Source organism: Ursus americanus, chromosome 10 (assembly GCF_024610735.1).
Source record: "Ursus americanus isolate L20-20 chromosome 10, mUrsAme1.1.p, whole genome shotgun sequence".
NCBI lineage: Eukaryota > Metazoa > Chordata > Mammalia > Carnivora > Ursidae > Ursus > Ursus americanus.
In genome coordinates, this window is record NC_142136.1 from 30,848,492 (window position 1) to 30,866,242 (window position 17,751).

Consider the following 17,751-nt stretch of genomic DNA (forward strand, 5'->3'; position numbering starts at 1 on the left):
TAAGACATACACATTTCACTTTGTGATGTTCCCTGAAAAAAAAAGATCAAGCATAAGGATGTCATGGATACGAAATATTAATGATAAAGAACTTAAAACATGCAATGTAAAATATTAAAAAATATTATTTTTCATTATGATACTTTACTGCCTTTATGGATTCTTCAGGAAGGTGGTATTCCTGGATCTATTTGCTCTACTCTGATGTGATTTTTTTTTAGAGATTGGCATAGGGTAATAATTAGTATTTTACCCAGGATCATTAAAATTGGAGTATTTCTATTTGACAGTCTGTCTTAATCTGTTTTTTTTTTTTTTTTTTTGGTCTTAATTTTATTTTAACTCCAGAAAGAAAAGAAAGTAATGGCTAATATACTTGGATATGATTTTTAAAGCACTTTCACATAAATCATGTCATTTGAATATCACAACTGCCTGGTAAGTAGTCATGATAAATGTCTTTATCTCAGTTTTACAGATAGGAAAATAAGCTTTTGCCAGAGAGTTAAATATCGTGTTGAAGATCATATAGTAGCTTTAGTGACAGAATTAGGATTGTAACACAGGATTCTCGGTTTCATTGTTTTTTAGTCAGTGATGTTCCCTCTGCGGTGGAGACTATTAATTTTATAGAAGGCTATTAAACTTTACGATAAATTGCAACAGAGGATTTCTGTAAATAACCAATTTCCGTAAACATTGACAACTTGATTTATTGACTTTTGATTAAAAGGGCAGTACAGGGGCGCCTGGGTGGCTCAGTTGGTTGAGCGTCTGACTTTTCGTTTCGGCTCAGGTCATTATCTGGGGTCATGGGATCAAGCACTGCATTGGGCTGCACACTCATTGAGGAGTCTGCTAGAGGTTCTCTCTCTTCTTGTCCCTCTGCCTTCCCCCGCCTTGTGCTCTTTCTCAAATAAATAAATAAATAAATCTTAAAGAAATAAAAATAAAAGGGTGGTATAACCTATTTTACATTGGAGTTTTATTTTATTTTTATTTTTTTTATTTTTTTATTTTTAAAGATTTTATTTATTTATTTGACAGAGATAGAGACAGCCAGCGAGAGAGGGAACACAAGCAGGGGGAGTGGGAGAGGAAGAAGCAGGCTCACAGCGGAGGAGCCTGACGTGGGGCTCGATCCCATAACGCCGGGATCACGCCCTGAGCCGAAGGCAGACGCTTAACCGCTGTGCCACCCAGGCGCCCCTACATTGGAGTTTTAGAAGGCCATGTTGATGGCGCTGTCAGTCTTGGGATTCCGAGTGAAAATGTGTCCCTTTTGTTTTGTAGACCTCCACACTTGATGTGGCTTTTAAGATTGTTGCTTAATGAGCAGTGGCCAGGAGAGAATGGTTGAAAGCTGTTGAGGCAGGATGGCAGAGTTCTGGTATGGCATCTGGCACTGCCCTGTAGCTTTAGAACTGCATTGCTCCACTTTAAAAGAGATCTCCCCTGAAATTTGCTCATTCACTTATTGATCCCCTTAAAAAGCACTTATTTATTTTTTTTTTGAAGATTTTTATTTACTTATTTGACAGAGAGAGAGAGCACAAGCAGTGGGGAGCAGCAGGCAGAGGGAGAAGCATGCTCCCCGCTGAGCAGGGAGCCTGACTGTGGGCTCAATTCCAGGACCCTGGAATCATGACTTGAGCCGAAGGTAGAAGCTTAACTGACTGAGCCACCCAGGTGCCCCAAAGCACTTAATTTTTTATCTGATAATTTCTCCAATCTATTTAATATTCTCTTTTGGTTTAGTTTTTTATTTTGATGTGATAATCTTCTCTTAAGATCATTCTTTCCAGTTATCAAATAGTTCCCCTTTAAGATATACAACAAAATATTTCAGGTTGCTCAAAATACGCTTAGAATGCTAATATAGTGGTTACAATTTACAACTGTGAACATCAAACTTATGGTTAGTGGGCCCTCCTGGAAAAGTCATATAATACCTCAGTTTTGAGAGTTGAGATTTTTTATGACCAGACAAATAAGTTAAACAAAAGTAATAATGTATCAAAATTTAATTATCCCAAACTTATCAGTCTGCTTTGGTTTTGCATTATTATAGCTTTTGATATATTCTGCATGCTATGCTTTTTCTTAAAATGAAAAATGGGATTGGAAAATGAGCATTGGCCATTAAACAATAATAAATATTAGATTTCATGTTTTATGTACAGTTTTTGTAGAAACCAGCCTGAAGTCTCGGGTACAGTGAAGCAGAGCCTATTCTTCATTGTTCATAAGGTGAAAAAAAAAAAAAAAACAGGAAATTTATAGCTAGTAGCAGGAGAGAGCCTTCCAATGGAGAGCCTGGCTTTTGAAGATGATGGGTCTTTTTTCAGCAGTCTGGAATGCAGATATCCCTAGTTATTTAATGTACTTTATGCAGACCCAGAGACTGAATAGATTTGGATAGTCAGAGTTATTTGTCTTTCATTTTGTGTGATGGTAAATTATAAAGAATGAATGTAAAGATGCATGCATATCTGCTTTTTTAAAAATCCATGATCATTGGTAATGGACATGACTTCTAATATGAGTAAATGTCATAGGCCTGTTTGCACTGTTTCCTCCTGCTATGAATGCATTTATACAAACATGCCTCTATCCAAGTATGCATCCACACATGCACAGGCATAAAATGCTAAGTTTGAGCAAATTGCTATTGTGAGATTTCTTGATACTTATAAACTATGAATGGGGCTGGGTGTCTGTTATAGGCTTCATTCTTTTTTCTGGCAGGTAATTTTATGATAGAAAAAACATAATGTGATGGTTTTAATTTCTCACTGATGCTTAAAAATAAAAAACTGAACACTTCTCACCCAAAGTTAGAATTGTCACCACTTGTGGTTCTGTGTAATGGTAATCTTGACATGTGGTGTTGCGATAGTTGGGTCACTCAGCAGGTGGCAGTTTCCACAGTTAATTTATTCTTATCTCCAGGATGTGTGGGCTTGTAGGCAGTGGGGCTCCCCTCATCATTACTTCTCTGAAAGTTAGCCGCTAACGACCAAAGCTATAGGGGTTGGAAGTGTGGGAGCCATAGGAAATGTGGGATGAATGGAGGGTCTCAGGGACAACTTGCTTGCACCTATTTACCCCTCCCTCAATCTCCCTGAAGATATTTGTGGCAAGCTTTGTCCAAGAAGGCAAAAACTTTTGTACTACTGCCTCAGACGCAGTGTGATTCCATTTCTAAATGGACAAATCAGTTAATCCAGGAAATTATGTCACTGGAATCCATTTTGGAGGAAAATTGTTCTTCGTTTGCCCATTATATTTTCATTTCTGTTGTGTTTCATCCCCTGATTCTACACATGGGGTAATTTAGCTCACAGGAATATTGTTTTTATTCATAAGAGCTGAATGAAACCATTATACATTAATTCCTTATTTTTCTAGAAGAACCTAGTACAGATTCAGATCAACAAACAATACTATACCAGTTTTCCAATACTTGGTGATTATATATATGATTTAAAAAAGTAAGGGTGGGATAGAAATGTACTGGAAGAGTATGCAAAACATATGACATTTTTCTAGGTAAATTTTCAATTTTTATTTTCCTTGAAAGTCTGATTCGGTAGTTAACATCAGGCCTTAGTGTAGAATGGTATAAAGCAGGTGTGTTTGAGATCTGCCTCTTGAGATGAAGCATGTATGCTGTAATGTGCCAGCTTTGCTTACTTTAACTTACTTTAACCCCCAAACCCCTCCCAAGCCATAATAAACAAACCCCACAGTATTGAAGCGCTCCATTAGTAAAGGCTGCATTTTTATATCTTCTCTAAGTTTTTGTCCCTGTAGAGAATACCAGGTATGAAAACTAAGTTTTCTATTATTTAATGCTTAGTATTAAATACTTGTTTCCTGACTTTATTTTATTTTAATTTTAGAGAGGGGGGGGCAGAAGGAGAGGGAGAAAGAGAACCTTCAGCAGACTCTACATCCAGTGCAGAGCCCCATTCGAGGCTCGATCTCTCGACCCTGAGATCATGACCTGACCCAAAATCAAGAGTTGGATGCTTAACAGACTGAGCCACCCAGGTGCCCCTCCTGACTTTATTTTTATGGTTCATGCTCTTACCGTCTATTCTTTGTTTCAGCCCTTTTCCTGTTGATGAAGTGTTAGAAGAATATTTCCTATAGTGCACAGAAGTTGATTAATAATAGTTCACAAAATTAATTATTATGAGAAATATAGTTTAACATTTTAGTTTTGCTCCCTAAGCAACACAGAACAAACGAGAACAGAGGTGTATATTTTTCACTTAAAGAGTGAATAAAGCATTGTTGTAAATGCTGTGGCAAATGCAAAGACGAGGGAGGCCAGTGGTGCCAACCCTTACAAATCTTATAGGGCTGTGCAGGAGAGCCATGTGTCTGAGTAACTGGAGAGAATGAATGTGGGGCTGAGGTCTACATACAGGAGTAGCCAGCCTCCAGCTCCAGGGTGAGGAGGCAACAGCAGTGTGAGATTGACGAGCTGCTCTGAAGTTCTTTTGATAATGTTGATATACATGGTACTTAAAAGTCGGTGTTTTGTAGATGTTCATTTTTTCTACTTTCATGTAGTTTTGGAACATCAAAAGCCCTTTTTGTTTATCACCAGACATTGGGTTGTTCAAGACTGCTTCCAAGCCTGTGTAGGTGTTTGCCCCACCAGGTGAGAATTGGAGCCAATGTCTGAGTGGTTCCTAGAATCTCATAGCAGTGTTGCCAGGAAATGAATTTGAATTGGAGGTGAATAAGAAAAGAATTATTTGATTTATAGGCATTTATCCTAGTATGTCTAGAATCACAGGGTTACGCTGGCCAATCATAACAAAAAGTTTCACCACCTCCAGCTATTAGCTGTACGCCTGCTTCCTGTGAAATCATTAAGTATTGGGAATCACTCTCAATATTAATTTTGAAAACATGATTTGATTTAAGCATTATCTAAAGTGATTTTTTAATAAGCACTTAAGAAGGGACGCCTGAGTGGCTCAGTCGGTTAAGCGTCTGCCTCCAGCTCAGGTCATGATCCCACGGTTCTGGGATCGAGCCCCATGTAGGGCTCCCTGCTCAGCAGGGAGTCTGCTTCTCCCTCTGCCTGCTTCTCCCTTTGCCTGCTGCTCCCCCTGCTTGTGTTCTCTCTCTGCCAAATAGATAAATAAAATCTTAAAAAAAATAAAAAGCACTTAAAAACAATATAATTAAAAGTTTTGAAGTTTATTAAATGACTGTTTTCTTGCAACATGTCTTCAACCATAAAACTTGCGGTATAAGAATAGAGAAGACATCCCCCCAAAAAATGAATTATACTAGAATGGCCTTCAAATGGAGACTAAACAGAAATAGAAGCTATGTAGTTACTATACAGTCTCATAGAGAAAACTTCCTTTCTCAGCCTTTAGTACCTAGAATCAGTAGTGTAATTAATGTCTGGAATTGATTGATGTGTTCACCTGCTTGGGTTTGTTCTCCCTCCAACTTGGTTACTCAATCTCCTCCTTGCTTTTTAAAGCTTCACTGCTTTTTCTCCTCTTCAGTTTTAAGAGAACACTCTTTCTTTCTTAGATTATAACTTCAGTAGCAAGGTATTAGTCCTAACAAACTACCTCTTGTTCAAAACAGTGCTTCCTTGTATTTTTACTGATGTGATAATGGGGGGAAATATGAAGTATCGACCACTTTTCGAAAGTTCCCATTATGCCACTTTGCTTTTATGAAAGACCTACGTGGGCATCTGTTTTTGCCAACTGAAAGAAATCCGAAGAGGATTATTGTTTTAACGGAGAAAGGCAACAAGTGAGAATGTGTTGAGAATAGTGTTGAGAAAGGCAACAACATCACAGAGGCAGCACGCACCCTGAGACACAGGTGACCCCCCCCCCCCCGACTCCGTTCCGGGAAATCACACGCAGCATCTCAGCATCCCGATGCTGACCTTGGAGCTGTGTCTCTGAGCTTCTGTGCTCTTTCTTGATTTATTGTGTGCATCCACGGGCAAGATGTGTCCCAAGGTATCAGAAAAACCTAAGAGAGATTGATTATTTGGTCTGGGAACACTCAAACTTTTCCATATACATGAATGGTAATTGCTTCTTTGCTTTACACCATTTCGACTTAGGAAAGTTTTTATAGGAACATTCTACTTTCAGATGCACATGTTATTATTTCTTTTGGAAATAAATGATACAGAAATTTACTGAGATATTTCCCTAAAACTTACCAATTAGCTTTAAACAGATTTACACTTAAATATGTAGATATTTACATATAATAAACATTAATATGGGTATATGACAATAAAACTATAGCAACTGACAGAGGGCAAATACCAGCTCTCTGTTTAGACCTAGTTTGTGATTACTTTGGGCTGATGTTTATAATTTCCAATTAAGAGTTTCGTTGTTTTTTGAAATGTCCCCCCTCCCCCCCCAACCAAGATTAGCTCTGGTATAATGCCATTATACTACATTTTCTTTGTCAGCTGGGTCATTTAGCCTAACTAATCAAGAATGCAGCTCTAAAATTGGCCTGATTTTTTTTAAGTTTAGCTTGAATAAAAACTGTAAGGTAAATTAACAGAGAACTGGTAAACAGATGGTGGCTAGACATACCAACAAATGGAAAACTATTGCAAAAATCCATTTTAAAAATCCAAAAGTACTTGAATACTTGATGGAGTTCTCTATTTTGCTTGTATAAACAAATGGTCAAAGTAAAGATCTGCTAAATATTCTGTGACATTTAGAATTAATGAGGATTCCCCTGTCCCCATTTTTATTAGAAAAGAGTAATTTTCCCCTGGGACTATTTTTTATTAGGAGACACACTGCATTGATGTTACCTTTAACATAAATGCCCAGGGAAGATTCTTTGCACAGTCTTTCTGGCACAGTTGTGAAAGGTGATTTGATAAATGTATGATGGAAGGACAGCAGTTTTTAAAAGGATGGATTTTTTTTTTTTTAAAGATTTTATTTATTTATTTGACAGAGAGAGAGACAGCCAGCGAGAGAGGGGACACAAGCAGGGGGAGTGGGAGAGGAAGAAGCAGGTTCACAGCAGAGGAGCCTGATGTGGGGCTCGATCCCATAAAGCCGGGATCACGCCCTGAGCCGAAGGCAGACGGCTAACCGCTGTGCCACCCAGGCGCCCCTAAAAGGATGGATTTAAATATTGTAAAAGATTGACTTTTTTAAAGGATTTTCTTTGACAGTGAAAAACAATAGTAGGAATTCTCAATATTCTCAAGATTTTTTCCAATTGCAAAATAATTAATTTTCCATTTGAAGTGATTAAATGAATCTTTGCTTGAGAAAAAGGAAATGCGCTTATCAAAGGGTATTGTAAAACGGAGATAAATGAAATCATATCTAGGGTTGTTCGTTACAGCGTCTCATCTTGTTATGAGAAGGAAAGGGTACTGGATACCGTAATGTCATCCTGTGGCTGTCACAGAAGCAGGGAGCTTCCAAGTTCAGGCTGGAATTATTTTGATTTTTTTTCCCCTCTTAATACTATTTTTCAGACTGCATCCTAGGGAACTCCATGAGGTCAGGGGACGCAGGTACTCTGCTCAGTATTTCACAATGTGGAGCAGGAACATTAATGTCTGGGTATCAGGTCCATGTACATTACAGTGGGTGACATTAAAAAGAGTATTTAGTTCACTATGTGTGCACTTTAATGCACAATCTTTGTAACCCAGGTACCTATGGGGGGGGCAGAGACTACTTTTGTAGAATATTGGATAAAGTAAAAGAACAAAGAATGTATGTGATTGATTCATCCCAGTGTCAGTGATTAAGCTAAGCTACAATAATGAACTTCAGAAAACACAAATACCTTTTATAGACTTAGAATATGGTTGTCTTTTGCTGAGAAAGTTGTTACTTTCAAAGGTACTTCCTTACTTGTCTTTAATACTGAAGGAAATGAGGTGCATGTTGAAGCCCAAAATTGTTTTATCGAAAACAAGATTAGAGAAGTTCTCTTTGGTCCATGATTAGCTGATTCATATCATGTTTTCCTTGCAGGACTGTACACCCAACCAATAGACTTACCCCTCGCATTCCTTTGAAGTGTCATTGTTCTTAGCAAAAATAATAATTCTGGAGTCCTTGTTACGGGACATTTTGTAACAGGAAAGCATGTATAAATATACTCCAAAGAAAAATTTAGTGACAGGACTTCCAATTCACTAAGAAATTCCTGAGAACTCTATACCAGGCCCTTACAGGTTGTAGAGGTGAGTGTGACCCAACTTCTGTCCTCAAGGATTTTTGTGAACCCAGTTGGGAAATAAGATTACACAGTGAGAGAGACTGGAAATAGGGTAGGAGAGACCAAACCAGCTGCAGCAATGTTCCTGAGGATGGAGACATAAGAGGCTGGCCAAAAGCATCAGAAAAGGCTTTGTTAAATAGTGCTTTGTTTTATTGTCACTGTTCTGAGACATCATTTGTCTCCACCGTGGGATTTGCAGAAGCAGCTCAAATACCTGAGTGTGGGGGTGCCATCCAGTTGTTCTCTTACTCTGTCACTTCTCTGAAAGAAACTTGGGAATCCAATGGCAAAGACTGCCAGGATTTTATTAGTGCTTTGTTTTGCATATGTGGGTATGGTTTCTGCTAAGTAAATATCTGGATTTTGAATGAAGAGAGATGTTTTTATTTGTTGACTGTGGGACTGAGTAGGATTGGGCTTTTGATAACCGGGTGTAAATCTGCTTAAATCATTACTAATTTTCATAACTGGTTTGCATGTTGTATGCACTCGAGGTCCATTTTTCTAGAGGCTTCCTTCAATTCTTACATACACTACATTTCTTCTCTAGAATTTGTTCTCTTCTTCTGAACGATTTCCTGCTTTTATGTTTTCTTAGACTGTTGCCTTCCTTTCCCCATGGCGTCTTGCATACTCCATTCTATTAGATGTAATTTGTTAAATTACTGTTGGGTAGGGTTCACATCGATCTCACAAGGTACAGTTGTGTGGGATTATTTGAAAATCTTTGTTATTTCTGATTATGTTTCAAGAAGCTTTAATAGCAATCTGATTATGATTCCCACTTCTTGCAAATGGAGGTATCTGTGTTTCAGGTTGCTTTCGGCACTTGCAAATTTCTTGCTTATTTGCCTCACCAGATCCCCACCTGAGACCCAGGTAGTTTCAAACTACAGAAGGAAGGATGTGCAGGTAGATTCTGTCGAGTACTTACTAAAGCGATACCCTAAAAGAAATTCAAAACTTTAGAAATCTAAAACTTAACACTGACTCCATATTTATGATTTACATACTATAAATCAACCCATATATTCGACCACTTCTACTACTCTCTGAAGTTGCAAAGGCCACGTAATTAGAAGGTTAGCTACAGCTGGTAAGGAGAGGCAACCTCATTCATTGGAACTTCTCTGGGGTCACGTGTCTTCTTACGTAAGTCTCTTCCCCATTCCGGCTTTCACTGCTCTGCCCACCCCTTCCTGAGGAATTTTCCAGATCCAGGCCCTTTGATCTTCGCTGGCCTATCCTGTCTCTGCCAAAATGTGTTACTTGCCATTCTTCAAATATATTCTTCCCTCTAATGCTGTTTGCTTCCCAATTCTGCCCACTGGTGTCCCACTCTATCTTTTAATCTAGCTCAAATGCCTCTTCCTGCATGAGGTCTTCTCATCCTTCCAGAAATCTCTGCCAGTGGCATAGTGTTCTTTTAGTGCTTATCATGTTTGGTATTCTGTGATTATTTGTATGGATTTTATTACCCCTGAGGAAAGAGAGTATATCATTTCATTTATTTTTTATATTCCCCATAGCATGTAGCAGGATCATGCACACATGGTAAACACTCAATAGAGATTTTTGGATTGAATAAAATTTGCGAGTCCCAAATGTACCAACACACAAAAGGTGGCCTTGGCTGGGAGACCGAGTTAATGTATGATACCTGCATCAGCCTCATCCTTCGTAAGACTGTCAGTCTTCACAAACCCTTTTACTACCACGTGGTTCTGTGTTCATTTCCTATTGTAATATAAGAAATACACCTATGGAATATTTTGGAAGTGTGTTTTTCCTCAGTGTTATCTTTGGTAGCTTTTCCCATATAACTTGGAGGTATACTTGCTCTCTTTTGGTCTGTCGCTGGCGATGGACTACTAACCCTAAAAAGGTGGTAAAATCTGTGATCTGAACTAGATAAAGACATTTTTAGGAAGTGTCCAAGGAATAGGGTGCAAGATGTTACACAAAGCTTCAACAGCTTTTTTTTTTTTTTTTTGGTATTCCTGGCAGCACTGGAATGGGAAGAGGACAGACCATAAAGAGGTCAGATGATTGCTTAAAATCACTTCTTAGGTTGCGACAGAACTTGACTAGCAAAATAAGCTCTAGCAAAACTTTCTTAAGCAATTATCTGAGGGGATTGTAAAATTAATTGCATAGGAAAGGGGCTCCCGAAGTAAAGGTTATATTCAAACTTGAATTGCTATAGCAGTGCCTTGAGTTATTTACAGCTGTAATAGCCGTTCATGCGTGGGAGAGAGAGGCCGAGGGAAACGCAGGGAGAGAGAACGAGAAGCTCTCAGAAACACACCTGTAGGACTTACGCCACCCAAATGACCCCACGTGTGAGTGACTGCTCTTACCCTCCCCCAGGCTTCCAGCCAACTCTTCTACCAGCACTGCTGCTGTTGTAGAAACAGGGTAAATGTGAATGTTAGTGCGGGGGTGTATAAGGGGTAGGGAGTACTTAAAATAATTTGGAAACAGCACATGGAGGTTTTAGAGCCTCTGTGAGTTAAAAAATGGAGGAAAGACGAGCTTTTGATAGCAAGTGTTAATCAGAGCTGACCCTTCCGAGTTAAATTTTTAGCAATTTTGATGTAGGACTGTGTATTTGTGTTGCTTATATTTTTCACATTAACATTGCTTGAAATAGTCAAGTAATCCTGTTACCTATATTTTTCACTTTAACATTGCTTGAAGTAGTAAATATCTATTTAGATAGCAAGTAATCTATTTTTATTGAGGTATAATTGACATATAATTTTATAGTAGTTTCAGGTGTACAACATAAGATATTTGTGTGTATTATGAAATGATCACCACAATAAGTCTAGTTAAATATCCAGCACTATATATAGTTGTAGGATTTTTTTTTTCTTGTAATTGGAACTTTCAAGATTTGCTCTCTTGGCAACTTTCAAATATGCAGTATAGTATTATTAGCTATGGTTGTCATGCTGTACATTACATCTCATAACTTACTTATTTTATAACTGGAAGTTTGTACCTTTTGACCACCATCATCCATTTTGCCCACCTCCCAACCCCTACCTCTGTCAAACATGCACGTATTCTATTTTAAAAACACAGATTTCTTTGAAGCAGAAAGGGGTCATTTCTTGGATTAATTAACAAGAATTTTGGCCTAATAGCTCAAGATATGTCTTTCGTTGCTTCTGAGTTTTCCTCTGCTAGGGATTCAATCCTTCCCTTGCTCATTGGCAGAGTCCTACTTATCTTTTAGGGCCCAGCTCAGATGCCACTTGCTCCCAGACCTGTTGCCTTTCTGGCATGAGAAGTAATTGTACCTTCATCTAGATTCTCATTTAGACTGGTCTTTTCACAATTTCATGACAATTTTTTTCAGATTTTGACTTCCCAACAGACTGTAAGGATAAATATTATGGCATCTTCAACATTATGTCTTGGGCTCAGTAGTCACAGTAACAAAAAACGAGGACTCAAACACTGAATTTTTATTTATTTATTTATTTAATTGGATTTTTAAAATTTAGAAATTAGATTAACTTAAGTTCAAATGAATCCTACTAGATTATTTTCAAGTTAGTCCTCACCAGGCCTAACATTTTATGATTCCAGAAGGAGTATGTAATTTTTAGTATCTTTAACAATAATGATGATGATACTAACAGTAATAAAAATACAGTAGTCAATATATCAAGGCAATTTATTGTATCCCACATGCATCCCAAACACCTGGGATGGTGATTTATACATACACCCCTTTAATTTTGGCATCCGCCCTACGGTGTCGTTAGTATTACTGTCATATTGACAGATGTGGAAGAGATATGTAACTTATTCAAGGTCACATAACTAGTAATTGGCTAGATTTGAATCTAGATCAGTCTGATTTCTGAGCTTATCTGTCAATCAGAGTTGGAACTAAAAGGTGAACCAACCAAGCAACCTTCTGTGGTATTTATTTATAAAGGCTAGTAACACATGAATCACTGGAGTAAGAATAAATACCACCAGTTAAAATACGTTTCCATATATTAACTCTTACCTTTCTGGAAAAAAAAAAAAAGAAGCCACAATTGTGCCCCAAAGGTGGCTTTATCTTTCACTGGATGCACCCTCTTTTCTGACTCATCTATACCTACTCCTGTTCTCCACGAGTTTAAGGTGTCTAGTCTTCAAAGCCGGGCCTTTGGTCAAGTCTTTCTCAGTTCCCTAAGCTGGAAGCAGCATCCTGTTCTGAAACCACACAGTATTTTTGTTTTTATAGATCCTGACTTCTCTCTAATGTCTTAGTTTCAACAGGATGATAAAATGGGATACAGTTTGAGCTGAGGTCTTACATGCCCATTACTCTCCTGGTCCAAAGCTACCCCTCGTAAGCAGGGCTTGCTGAGGGTGGCATGTGGAACACAGGTTTGGGAATCCCAGCTCAACACCCACCTTCAGCCTATAAATGAGGCTGGCCAGGCTGGTAGGAGATTTGGAAATTAGAGGGAGACGATGTGGCTAGTGTGTTGCGAGCCCCATCTCAGCAACAGAGTGGCAAGGAGAGCCTGATGTGTGTGTCCTGGAGCTTGAGGAACAGGGGGGACCGTGCATCAGTCATACCGGTGAAATCTAAAGGGGAAGAAGCTATATGATGCAGCCAGTGGCAGAGAGTAGATGGGAACTCTTTCCCGATGACAGTGGGCCAGAGGAATTTGTAGGTGACCACTGAGAGAAGGTGCGTTCATGCTTGTCAGAGGTGGGGCAGGGCGCCCACCCATGGGTGGGACAGGCAGCTTTGAGCATCTGCACAGCAAACCAATGCAGATACTTGTGCTCCCTTTACCTTCCCAAGGGGTCAGAAGCAACTGCTCAGCAGCCAGTAGGGGGCTGGGGAGATCTGCTGGCCAAGTGAGAGGCAGCAGACCTGAGCCAGGGAAGGGCAGTTCTCTAGTTTTAAATGAAGCCCAGAGTTCGGGTTTTTACATGAACTGGGTATTTAATGACCGAACCGAGATTATTTTAGGGACTTTTTATTATCCAACACCTGGCACCCAACTGTGGGGTCCACCTGAGGTTTATTCCAGGGTCCAAGGAAGATTTAGCCTGGCGGAAAGGATTTATAGGGGTGCTTGAAAAGGGAAAAAAAGTTGCTTTATGGTTTTTGCATATTGCTCTTTCAGTGCCCTGGCTCTTACTTCTTCTCTCCTTCTTCTCTTGAGCTCCTTGTGTGTGGGAACTTGGCAAGTTGAGAGCGCTGGCTTCTTAGTCATCTCTGGGAATCATACAGAGTGCTAAGCAACCATTTGTTTGATATATATGTGTTGAATAAATACTTGCTTGTGAGATTAAGCAAAATGTGATCGTTAATTAAGAAGCAAAAAAAAAAGCACAGTGATTACTTTTTTTTAAAAGAAACTTTTCATTTTAGCTTTAGATTTATAGAAAAGTGAGAGAGATAGTACAGAGACTTCCTACATACTTCATGCCCAGCTTCCTCTATTGTTAAAATTTTACTTTAGCGTGGTGTATTTGTCACTGCTAACGAACTGGTGATTACTTTTTAATCTGTACAAAGTCTACTTCTTGCAATATTAGGTAGTAAAGGAAACCATGCCACAGTATTTATTTCAAAGGATAGCCATTTTAATTTGTGGATCAAGGTTTTGTAGTATTTGTTAAACTTCTTCATGAATTTGCTTTCTACAAGTGATATGCTAATTTCAGTTACAAATCAAGGTATAAGGCAAAATTCCTAGTGAGTCATATCACTAAGCCCTTTGACCCTCGAATGTCGCAAAGCAGTGAAGCTTCTCCTGAAAGTTGTTCAGGAGGAACTTGATATTTATGTGAGTTTTCATCTTCTTCATTCCATGATGGAGTAGCTTCATGTTGTTCCCAGACATAACAGGGATTAAAAGTTAAAGATTATTTTTGGTTCAGGTGGTTTTGTGTAAAATCATAAAGTGTCAGAAGGTGACTAAGTAAAAATTTTTAATCTAAGAAATTTTCCTTCCTGCAGAGCCCAGCATTTATATTCTTGATCCAGACAAAGTGTGCGGTCTTCCTCACAGAATAATTGCAAAGAAGAAATTAATGTAAGAAAAATACTTGAAAAGCCAAAAGCTGTAAATAAATTCAAGCAACAGAATAGATTTTGTGTTAATAATGTGATATACACTTTATCACTATTTGCCAAAGCCACATTTGGTGGTCTCTTATTTAATATTTATGTGTTCACAGGCATAGTTTAAAACATTAAAATAAATAATGATGAGGTTAGAAGTATAGTTGACATTTGCACAACGTGGGGGTTAGGAGCACTGACCCCCCCGCACAGTTAAAAATCCACATGTAATTTTTGACTCCCCCAGATAAACAGCCTACTGTTGACCAGAAACCTTACCAATAACATAAGAAGTCGATTAATACATATTTTGTATGTTAATATTTATCATATATCATATTCCTACAGTAAGGTAGACTAGAGAAAAGAAAATGTTATTAGGAAAATCATAAGGAAGAGAAAACATGTTTGCAGTATTGTACTGTAAAAATGCGTGTAAGTGGACCCACACAGTTCAAAGCTGTGTTGTTCACGGGTCAGCTGTACTCTCAGGTGGGTATGCAAAAACAGCTTGATAAACTTGTTTTTGAAAACAATTTAATCACCTGTAATGGAAATGTCATCTACTGAATACTTTTTTTGAGTGTCAGACATTCTCAGCAGTGCTGTAGTTACTGGGACTCTTTATATCACGCCTGCCACCAGTGCTAGTGACTGGATGTCTTATGTCACTCCAACCTAGGTATGTCTAAACCAGTTCATCTTTTAGGGGCACCTGGGTGGCTCGTTCGGTTAAGCATCTGATGACTCTTGATTGCAGCTCAGGTCATGATCTCAGGGTCTTGAGATCAAGCCCTGTATTGGGCTCCACACTCAGCGTGGAGTCTGCTTGTCCTTCTCCCTCTGCTCTTCCCTCTGCCACCCCCGCCGCCTTCTAAAATAAACAAATAAATAAAATCTTTAAAACCAGTTCATCTCTTAAAGTCGTGGTTATTTCTCCTGACATCCCCCTTTCAAATTATGGTAATAATCCAATGACCTACCTCAAGTCTCATACTTTATCTTTGATTTTCTTTCTTTCCACCCATGTAGTGATACAATCTTTACATTGTTGACTTTGAATGGCCTCTGTATGCATTTCTTCCTTTCCACCTCTAAGGTGTTAGTTCAAAGCTGGATCACCTCTTATCTGGTTATTGACGTAGCGTCCTAACTGGTCTAACTTCTTGTATTTTCCCTTTCCCAACACACACACAGCACGCTTCCACACCCACACAGACCACACTCACACAGACCACACTCACACACCGACACCCTTTTTGTATCCTACCTGCCTGCGTGCGCACACACACGCACACATGGTTCAGTTGATCTAGCTTATGGTCAGATCAATGATCCTACGGTACTTCCATCATGTCAACATACTAAAATACTTTCAGTGGGTAGTTCCTAGTGCTTATAGATTGTGGTCTGAACTTCCCAGTGTGACTTGTAGGCAATTTGCTTTTTTGTTCACTTTGTTGAGAACTTTTCTTCTGCCATGCCCCTGGATTTCTATATGTAGAAAGAGATTTATGTGCCCTTTATTCAGATTTTCTATGGAGTCTTTCTACTAGTCTTTGTTTAATAAAGTCAGATATTTTTGTGGATTATCCAGAACTCAGTTGGGATTTTCCATTGGCCTAGGCCTAGAATCCTCCCTTTCTCACATAAAAAACTTGAGAATATCCCCAGGCAAGCAGATTGATTCATCCTTAGAGTTCTGAAAATCTATAGCATTAAATAAACTTGTCACTGCCATTAGAGCCAGTGCATTTTGAGCCCCAGAGGTCTTAAAGATGCCATAAGCACCCTGTGGTCACTTGGCTCAATAGGTGGGGGCTGTTATTGCCGCTTTATATGGTTTCACTTTGTTCCTTTGAACCAAATGGTCCCTGCCTCTGAAATGTTTTGGAAGACGTCTTTTCCCCCATATATTTGTGGGTTTGTGAGGCCTCTCCATGGGGCAGAGACGTTGATAGTATATTATTATATATAGAATATAATTGTATCCACTGTCATGTTGGTACTGTTAATTGGGTTTTACACAAGGCCTCCTATTTCATACTGAGTAGTAACCACTTCCATTTCATTACGTTACACTGTAAGGGTGGAAAGAATGATGCTGTGTTTTTCATTTCATTCTAATGATCTGCATTTGTTCGAATTGTTGTATATGTCACGTGCTTGTCTTTTGGGCTCAGTAAAGCAAAGGAACAGTTGTGGAGTACAGAGTTTATATCATTTGTTGTAAAATATGTGACACGGCGTTAGGGTAATTCTTGCTTCTTTATCTCTATAGCTTGATATAGCATTTGCCACTTGGATTCATGGTCTGGTGTGAAGTGCCTGGCATTTGAAATTGGTTAAAATATTTTATATTTCTGCTTAGAATGTAGGTTGTGAATTTCCTCTTTCATTATTTCTTGTTTTTATTTTAAGGATTTTATTTATTTGAGAGAGAGAGAGCGTATGAGCAGGGAGAATGGCAGAGGGAGACGGAGAAGCAGACTCCCCATTGAGCAGGGAGCCCGATGTGGGGCTCAATCCCAGGAACCCCGGATCATGACCTGAGCTGAAGGCAGATGCTTAACCTTCTGAGCCACCCAGGCGCCCCCTCTTTCATCATTTCTTTCTTTTTTTTTCTCTTTCAGTATTTCTAAGGTAGTTATCTTCACTTTTATTTTCTGTGTGGTGTCTCTGAAAAACAACAAACAAGCCTGTGTTGAAGGTTTTGGTAACTAAATATGGTCCTGCACACCCCGTAGTGGCGTTTGTCTGTGCCCTGCACCATGACCCATCTTCTTAGGCAAATAGCACGTGTGGAGTTTATTTATAGTTTTGACCTCTAGTCTTCATTGGCGCATAGTTTATTTGGGGCATAGTTCACTAGGGTTATGGGCTGTAATATTTACGGGTCAGCTGAGGAGGAGACAAGACACATTGTCCTCTCATGTGTGTAATACTGAGATGTGTCCACACCTGGGCTACTATACCTATCATGGTGTATGTTGTTTAGGTAGACCATGGCAGAGGACAGACCGAAAGCTTAGGAACTTTTAATATAAAAGGGGGAGAGAGGCATAATAGAGAAAAGCTTTATCGTGTATTAAATATGACTCATTGGAGCTCCCATTTACTGAGTGATTTTCATGAGCTGCAGTGTGTTAAGAGCATTATAGATACTAGCTTACTTAACCCTTACAACAGTACCCTGAGAGGGTTGACATTTCCTTTGTACAAAGTAGGCAACCGGGTTTTAGATCTGTGGCAAATCAGGACAGAATAAATGAGCATGGATTTGGTGAACAAATTTAAAAATCCTGAACTGAGTAAATTCTTTATAGCTTCTGTGAAGTGGATCAGAACATTTACAGGTTTTCCAT

At 38.9% G+C, this 17,751-nt stretch overlaps 1 protein-coding gene and 1 long non-coding RNA gene across 4 annotated transcripts in view; both read left to right on the top strand.

Moving 5' to 3' along the window:
• The window catches only part of LOC148109345 (uncharacterized), a 28,204-nt gene extending 17,039 nt beyond the window's left edge, over positions 1–11,165 (top strand). The window contains exon 2 of the long non-coding RNA XR_015725924.1: positions 349–11,165. This is a non-coding gene — a long non-coding RNA (uncharacterized LOC148109345). The remainder of the gene's footprint in view (positions 1–348) is intronic.
• The window catches only part of TBC1D4 (TBC1 domain family member 4), a 181,978-nt gene that overhangs the window by 47,152 nt on the left and 117,075 nt on the right, over positions 1–17,751 (top strand). The window lies entirely within an intron of this gene.